This window comes from Phalaenopsis equestris, unplaced genomic scaffold, assembly GCF_001263595.1.
Source record: "Phalaenopsis equestris unplaced genomic scaffold, ASM126359v1 Scaffold227736, whole genome shotgun sequence".
NCBI lineage: Eukaryota > Viridiplantae > Streptophyta > Magnoliopsida > Asparagales > Orchidaceae > Phalaenopsis > Phalaenopsis equestris.
In genome coordinates, this window is record NW_018245721.1 from 21886 (window position 1) to 30940 (window position 9055).

The following is a 9055-nucleotide window of genomic DNA, read 5'->3' on the forward strand; positions in this document are numbered from 1 at the left end:
AACACACTTGTGAGCCTTTCCTCACATGTCATTAAACCCACTGATCCTACGTTCGAATGGACCCCAAAAAAGGTTTCACGCGATGGACTATACATGTCGTTCTTTAAGGTAATGCCTCATATTATACAAAATCAATTTTCAGAGAGCAATGTTTTTCAGTAACCAGATAATATTTTATCAGGATTGTATTGGAGCAATTGACGGAACACATGTTGACGCCCGTGTTCCAAATAATAAAATGGTTGCATTAATTGGTTTTTGTGGAAGCCTGACTAAGAATGACATGGTCGTTTGTGACTTTAACATGTGTTTCACTTTTTTTATGGCCGGTTGGGAGGGCAGTGCACTTGACAGTCAAGTTTTCAAGGCAGCGACGCAGAATGCTATTACCAACTTCCCACATCCACCTGTAGGTACACTCTAGTCAGAGCTAATTTCATACTTTAACCTTAATATTAATTATATAATTTGTTAGTTCTCTAAGGGTTCCCACCCCTTCTTTCAAGGAAACCTGTAAATCACCAGTTAAAAGGGGTCTCTTGCCTTCCCGTTCCTTTACCACATGACTTTCAAATTCCTCTTCAGTCCAGTCTTCATCATCTTCATTATTGAAATCACCCTCAAGCACCAGAATATCGAATTTTGCTGAAGATTCGGGCCCATAAGTTACTACATGGTTATTGTTGGCATCAATCAACACAACATGAATTGCAGCGCCTTGCTCTCCCTCTACCTTTCCTCCAGTAAAAATTGGTAAAGACGATCTTGACCTGAACTGCAACTACAAACTTCTCCCATCAAGTCCTTCAAGCTGTTTTAGAGAAGACCTGCAACCAAATTGCGACAATAATTATTGCCAAGAAAACATATACCATCGCAAACAGGACATGGTAAAATTATAAAATAATTATTTCCAAGAAAGCCCATATATCACAACCAGGACATGGTACTGTGTCAACTAAAACCTTTAGGCCAGAAGAGAAAAATTAAAAATAACAAGCACATTTCAATTTCATCGGTTCAACTTAAACTAAGAGATGGCGTGACCCTCAAGAACAAGATGTAATTTATAATTATCAATATATACAAGTTTAAATCCAATCAATTGATAAACAGAAAGATAATCTCAGTCATACCAAATATTCAAAAACTCATAAAATGGAGTTCAGTGAGCATATTCAGTTGCAAACTAACACGAAATTGATCTAAAAGTAAAAATTAACTATTCTAATTCTAGCTTCTATTGGAAAACTATTTTGAAAGTAAAATGTGACCAAAAGAATAAGAAAAAATCACGAGCAATGACTAATTTCATCTACAAGCAACATACATGAGGTGACCATATCTCTACTCAACCTGCTCATGCAATATTCAATGTTAATAAAATAAAATAACTACTAAAGTCCAGTTCAACCAAAACAGTATTGATATATAATATATGCATGTTTAGAATGCATTAGGCCTCAAATAATAGTTACACAATGCAAATAGTTAGACCACCAAGACATTTAACTCTGTTGTATCATCAACAAATTTTTCTCATCTAGCATGAACCTTGATGCATTTTCTTTAGAATAAATGTTCAAAATTCAAATTCAAGATCATGCAAGGCCCCAATTTCAACAAGTTTGTAGTCAAATTAATCATCTCGACAAGACGAACCCAATTATACCAAAATTTGGTTCAGTCTGAGTTCAATCGAGTCTAAATCAAGCCATTAAATTACTTTTGGAGGTTTCAGATCGTCAATTTGATGGTCATATGAACTCCAAACTTAACATATTTATATTGAGCATCTTGATGAGAGGAATCCAACGAGTTTTGAGCTCTCTTATTTCAGAGCTCATTAAGGCTCTCAAATCATTACAAAAACCCCTATGATCAAGGAGTGTCATTATGGGGTCATCTAATTAGGCGGTTACGGGTTACTCACTGAATAACCAAAATGTCTCTCTCCCAAAGGTTATACATATACCCCCTTTCTTCACTTTAGGAGAGGGGGAGTCGAATTCTAGTACTATTATATGAACTGAAAACCCGACAATAACTTTCGGCACTGTAGCCACCAAACACTGCCCGTCAACCACCATAGACCATTGTCGGTAACCCCTACTCGATGTTGTTGGTGAACAATGTTTGATGATGAAGTATATCAAATATAGAGAAACAAAGTATCCCGAATACTGTGTAAAAAAGTATCCTAGATGCGGTGTAACGAAAAATGTCGTATTGAAGATCCAGTTATAACTAACGACAACACTTGCTTATGACTGTCTTATTTAGAATGAGGCAAATTTCTCCGGACTCGTAAAGTTTTCTATACACTGTATACCGACAATTGTTGTATCTAGTGCAAAAAAAAAAACCCAATAGAAGAGTTACAACCACCAACAAGTGTAGCACTAACTACGACTCATATTATCAGTTACTACGATAACTTCTCACTACAACCTACGTGGCTAAAAGATGTCATTACAATCTTTCACTACAGCATACGTGACCAACTAATACTCTTGTAACAACCCACTATGATTTATGTGGCCAATTAATAATGTAGCTTCCCACTACGGTCTATCATTACAATCTTCCACTAAAGCCTTTGTGGCTAACTGACACTCTTGCATCGACCCACTATGACTAATGTGGTCAGTTATTACTGTAGCTTTCAACAACGACCTACATGGTTAACTATTATCATTACAGTCTTTCACTATAGCCATTTTGGCCAACTGACGCTCTTGCAGCAACCCACTACAACCTATCTGGCCAGATACTTTGCAATCTCCTATTACGACCTTCGTGACCAACTATTATCAATGCAGTCTTCCACTACGGCCTGTGTGATCAATTATTGTCATTATATCCTTCCAATATAGTCTATGTTATCAATTGTTGTCACTATACCTTTCCACTATAACATTTATGACCAACTAATACTCTTGCAGCAACCAACTATAGCTAATGGGTTAGTCACTATTGCAGCTTACCACTATGACATACGTGACTAACTATTATCATTACAACATTCCACTATAGCTTATGTGGTCAACTAACGCTTATGCAGTGACCCATTGCGGTCTATGTACCCAATTGTTGTCATTGTAGTCTCCCACTACAGCCTCCATGACCAACCATTATCATTGCAGTCTTCCACTACAACCTATGTGATCAATTATTACCATTACAACCATCAATACGACCTATGTGATCAATTATTGTTTTCACAGTCTTCCCCTACGGCCTATATGGTCAACATTTGTAATTGCAGCCTTCCACTATGGCCTATGTGGTCAATAATTGTCATTGCAGTCTTCCGTTACGATCTATGTTTTCCAACTGTCACTCTTACAGCTACCAACTATAGCAGCATCTTTAGTCAACTAATGCTACTACAGCTATCAACTACGACATATTTGACCAACTACGGCCTAACAAACTAATTGCTACTTTGGCATCCAACAACGACCTATATGACCAACTATGGCATATTTAGCTAACAACTACTACACCCTCTAACTACAACCTATGTGACCAACTACGGCCTATATGACTAACTACTACTACAATTTTCAATTATGACCTCTATGACCAACTAATGTTATCGCAGGCACCGACTCAAGTCTCTGTGACAAACTACTATCTTTATAGCAATTGGCCTTTGCTAGCCACTATTGTTATTATCACCAAAAACTATTTGTTGTAGCTCAATTAAGATTATTAAACCTGGAAGACAATTATACATGTGATTATCAACATTATATTCAATCTTCTCTAATTCAGGAAAAGAATTGAACTATGTACTTATAATCTTATAGTGGATTACTGTGACTGGTCTAGCTCCCAAGAATTTTTTCGTTCCATGATTTTTTCACGTAAAAAATCTAATGTCTTCTCCTGTTATTTTTCTTTTATCTTTGTGAGTGTTGAATCTTCGTGCAATGCTAAGACATTAAATAATCACTCTACTGTCGTGAATCTTCCAACATCCAATAAACTCTATAGACTATAAATGAAGCTTGAAAAAAATAGCCATATAAGAAACTTAAACATCCACATGAATTACATAAAATAACACAAGTCCATTGAATTGCTATGAATAATGAAATCCTCATATACATTACAGTTTTGAAAATGTCATCATCACAATCATCATTAATCTTACCCCAATTATTGGAGATCGTTATGAAATAAACTACATAGACTATAAATGAAGTTTAAAAACAATAGCCATATAAGAAACCAAACATCCACACGAATTACATAAAATATCACAAGTCATTGAATTGCTTTGCACAATGAAATTCTTACACGCATCACAGTTTTGAAAATGTCAACCATCACAATCATCATTAGTCTTACCCCAATTATTGGAGATCGGAATGCAATAAACTCCATAGACTGTGACTGAAGCTTGAAAACAATAGCCATATAAGAGACCAAACAACCCTTTAAATTACATAAAATATCATAAGTCATTCAAGTGCATTGCATAATGAAATCCTCATATACATCACAATTTTGAAAATGTCAATCATCGCAATCTTCATTAGTCTTACACCAATCAATGGAGATCGGCTTTATGAATCCCCATTTTCCATTCAATCCTGCTAAATTGTGACTGACGCGTTAAATTTATTTTTTGTAAGATATTTCACACAACTTTCTCATCATAAACTTAGGTTTCTCTCTTTGCCTTTCCAGTTCTTATACACGGCTACGTTCATCTTGGCAGCGATAGACTCTTTCTCCAAATGGGCAGAGGCCATCCCCCTGAAGGAAGTTCAAGCAGAAAGAATTGAATCCTGTGGATGCTTTCTTGCATCTTAGCAATTCGGCCATTTGCTCTTGCAACCGCTGAAGTTGCTAGGGATCGGCCTGATGAGGGCGCACTGCTAGCCCGCCCCTCTTAGGAAGGCATTGGAGCTGGGTCTTCCCTAGGTCTTTCATTATTTACCCATCTAATGGAGGGACACATTAATTATCCTTAAGCGTATATGTCCAAATTAACTAAATCCATTTTCAATTAACTCATCATCAATCAATATCACTCTAGTTATATCTCTAACAATAATTATTCCTTAATTTATCTTTCCTAATTTCACCGTACAAGTTATTCCAACTTTTCATTTAATTCCCCAACACTCAAACCATTATAGATAATGCTGAAAAACTTTAATAAACAACTTATCAGTACTAGAATATATGGCATTAAGCTTAGCTGAAAATGATAAGCAGCCCAAAAGCTGAGGAACAAGCATAATCAGCTTGCACAAGGCTTAATACGCTGCATGAGATCATCATATGATGTGAGGAAAAGAAGCGATGACAAACGGGAAAAAAACTGTGTCAACAAGCATAACTAAAGCTTAAACTTAATTAAGCAATTTATGCACAAAAAACTGATGCAGGATAAAAGCACTGCGGGTGCTGGATTTCAACTAAGATAGCTCCAATGTGAAATGATGAACTTTGTTCTCTTAGCCGGTTGCCGCTACCAATGTGAAATTATACTTCACACCATGCTCACGTGACTCCTATTCATTAAAATATGAATTGGAGTAGCAAATTTAAATTTTCCAATTTAGGACAAGGATGACGTATAAACGAGAATGTTATCTGGAATCAGATTTAGCTGATCCAATGACAACAAGATCCATTAATCTATGTACGTGGAGTCTAAAAATAGTTATTCTAAGATACAAAATACAATATTTTGATTGAATAAATTCTTCTAATTTTCAATCCTGTATGTGCAAGTTTGGCATGCGATCCCTTTGTGCATTACAAATATGATGCTTAATTTCAAGTCTCATCCTTCTAACAGCATAAGAACAAGAATATTTTCAGTTTTGTGACAATGTTATTTGACGTTGCTATTGATTTTGTTCAATTGTGATACAACTGAAAAAACTAATTGTGATTAAATCAGAATTGATTATTGATTTTGCATGTTTCATTTTTTTGTTAATTTGCCCAGTTTTATTTGATCGATACATTATAGTTCATGTTCTAATTCTCGTATTTATACTTTGCTCTAGAAGAAAGTAAATTTTTTGCTCATTCGGCATTCAGTGATTCGTGAATCATAATATATTTTGCATGAATTATATACAACACATTATTCTAGGTGCATTAAGAATGTGGACCCTAAAAGATCCTGCACTAACACTACAAAATGCAAATGCAACAATCGAACTCCAACTTGGCCTATATATTTTGAGATCTGCACATTTTTTCCACTAGTGAATGATGATTTGAAAACTTTCACAATTTATTTGGTAATTCGAGGATGTTTCTACTTCTCATATTGTGACGCATAAATGGTTCTTCACTTTAAGGGTAAAAAAACTAATGCAAATAAGAATCGTAAGAATATACAAGAGCCCTCAATAACAAACTCAGAAACCCATCATAATCTCAGAAGGTTTGACAGTTATTTTATAATTTGCCACGGCCAAACAAGCGGATTCCTCCACATTGACAACACGGACAAAAACACTCATAATATTTATGAATGCAAACTTACAAAATGTAAAAAATAATACATGTTAAAAAGGTATTGATGAATTACCAAACAAGCGGATTACTCCACATTGACAACACGGACAAAAACACTGATAATATTTATGAATGCAAACTTACAAAATGCAAAAAATAATACATGTTAAAAAGGTATTGATGAATTTTTTTGTGAGATACAACAATAAATCAATGTCATGAAAAATACAAAAATAAACTAAAAATATTACAGATTTAACAATCTAACCATAATTAACATTCTAATGATGTACCTTGCCCCAAGTCTAGCAGGGCCAAGCTTTGCTAAAGCACGCTCCACTTCTTCACTGACCTATATAACACAGATATCATGTCCAAAACATAACTATCATCAATTGATAGAAAGAATAAATAGATATGCAGACTATTAAGAATAAACTGACTTCAATCAACAGCCGTTAACAACCTATATTTTAACATGTACCTTCTGAAAAACAGTTAACCCCAAAGTTAACTACGTAAACAAAAGTGGAAGAGCTTAAAACTACTGATCATGGGTTTAGTGGTCTGGGTGAAAAATTCAAACAAACTAAACAATGCAATATTTCCAGTGCGTGAATTGCCCATAATCATATATGTCGTGCTGCGTAAATTAAGTCAAATACTACTTTGATACTAATTCTATTTTTTAATAGTGAGTTTTATCACTCATTACACATGCTGCTATTGACTATATTGAATTGATTTTTCATATTTATTTAGCTTTTGGGCCTCGTGGAATCAGTTTGGCAATGGCTTCAAAAAAAAATCCAACCTGCAAATATTCATTGGAAACCCGACACGTGGCAGGTAGAAACTAAAATTTATTGTGTTAAAATAATCAGCATGAAGACATCAACATGATCCAGAATTTAACTGAGAGAGGCATTACATAAATTTGCATAGCCCATTAGCACAAAATAAAGTAAGAATGTGACAGCTCTCAGCGTTTCCTGAAAATTTTAAATGCTGCCAAAACGTCAAGTAAATGGAAAGTTAAAAAAAACATACAAAATTATGACTAGTATTAAGTGGATGATATGGAAAACTAATTCCTAATTTAATATAAATGACATGCTGAATTAAAAAAAAATATTGTGTCAGACAACGGAAAATATAGCCCTCACAAAAGGAAGATAATAGTCTTAACATTATCATTCAAAATGCATCTAAGTTGGAAGAATATGACCATATCTATCAAATGCAATAATTACCCATTTTCAGTAATCCTCATAATACAAAAGAAGGACAGAGAGCAAGTTTTTTCAACTTACAACTCGGCGAAGCATGAGCTCTAACGATGAACAAAGCTTTTGCAGACTATCAACCTTGAGAGCTTCCACAATTACACTGCAGAGGATATTAGAATCTTCTTTTAAATTAGCAGGGGCAGAACATGAACAAGGTGAACCTTTACAAAAAAATGAACTAAAAAAAATCACATATTCCCTGAATAGCCAAAGAAGAGGAAAACAAATAGACAGTTTAAAAGATTTATTTTCACCCAGCTTCTTGACTAGATATGAAGAAAATAAAGCAATCAAATGCAAAAAACAATGATACAAATTTTCATGGATAAGCATTTACCAAAAATTCATTATTAATTTTCCTCAACTACGTTTCCAAGAATATTTGTTTGGATAAAACAACTCAAAGTGGCTAGAGAAAGTTCATTCCATAAAAAAGATTGGCGAAATTTAAGACCATTATGTAAATGTTGAATGAAATTATTGTTCAGGAGAAAAATTGCACATCTCCTAGGGTCCATCTCCTAGGGTCCCTAGCTTGCGTCCCTAGCTTGCTTAACATTACATATTCAAATTCAGCAGCTAGTGCTGATTGCCAAATATAGAACACCACATAATACTGCCTGATGAACTCAAGAATTCACCACCAATATTCAAATAAGTTGTTATTTTAAGGACTCAAGAACGCAAAAACAATGGGATAAAAATTAAAAGAAAAAAAAATAATGTGGCTAAGAAAATTATGACCAGAAAGTAAGGGTGTAAAGTAGAGCTGTCAAAATCAAGAAAAAAATTACTTGGTTGATGTTGGATATCCGTTGCAACGAAAGTATCTAAAGTCATTTCCTAATACGAGATATCACATACCAAACTTCGAATGTGCAAGCAACGTTACATGAGGTAGAAAAAAATGTTCAATAAATGACATTCATCGTTACATGGTGTCATTCGTGATATGCCTTCATACTCGTTTTTCTAAACAGGTACATATTGTGATTGCCACAATTGCATTCGATGACATCATTCTCGTAACAACATTGACTTCAGTCATAAAAACAAAGATCATGAACAAGTACCTACCAAAGCTTTTGAGTACGTGCTTGGGCAGTCTATGAGACACATGACAATGAAGCTTCCACCACCTGTACTGCAAAATGGGAAGGTCCAAGCGAGATGGAAGAATTGAGGGAACATATTACTGATGCGATAGGAGAATGATTATAGAATTTCTTAGTTTACTATCTATAACTTATTCAGCACTATTGTAATTT

General features: G+C 34.6%; 1 pseudogene; it reads right to left on the minus strand.

Moving 5' to 3' along the window:
* Window positions 1-442: 442 nt before the first annotated feature.
* On the minus strand, window positions 443-8627 carry LOC110037946 (annotated as a pseudogene).
* Between the last annotated feature and the right edge of the window lie 428 nt (window positions 8628-9055).